Raw genomic sequence first — 464 nt, forward strand, 5'->3', positions numbered from 1 at the left:
GCCTTTGTGTCCTCAAAACAAACTCGAGTACATCCCATCCACACTCTCTTTCTCTCTGTGAGTGTGAGAGTCAAGCACTGGGATGGTGTCCGTCCAGCCTGTTTAATACTGATGAGAAAATGGCTCAGGTGAAATATATCTGCTATGGAGAATATAAAATGAATGGCCTCTAAACCAGAATGAGACGTGGAAGAGGAAGAAAGAGAGAGAATGAAATCTGAAGAGAGATTCATTAATTCAATGAATCATTCATGTTATTGAGGTTTTGGAGGCATGACGCAACCTGAAAACCCTTCAGCATGAGTGAGTGTGTATGTGCAGAGGAGACACCTTAAGTGTACTTGAGCTTCAGTTGTAAAATACAAAAAAAACAAATGTGAAAAGGGTCCTCTTGTTCTGGCTTTAGGATGAATTTGTTTCGACCAAATCAATCAACGTGCTCTTGACTCCCGTTGCGTCTTCTC

This window comes from Sprattus sprattus, assembly GCF_963457725.1.
Source record: "Sprattus sprattus genome assembly, chromosome: 3".
In the NCBI taxonomy this organism is placed as follows: Eukaryota; Metazoa; Chordata; class Actinopteri; order Clupeiformes; family Clupeidae; genus Sprattus; species Sprattus sprattus.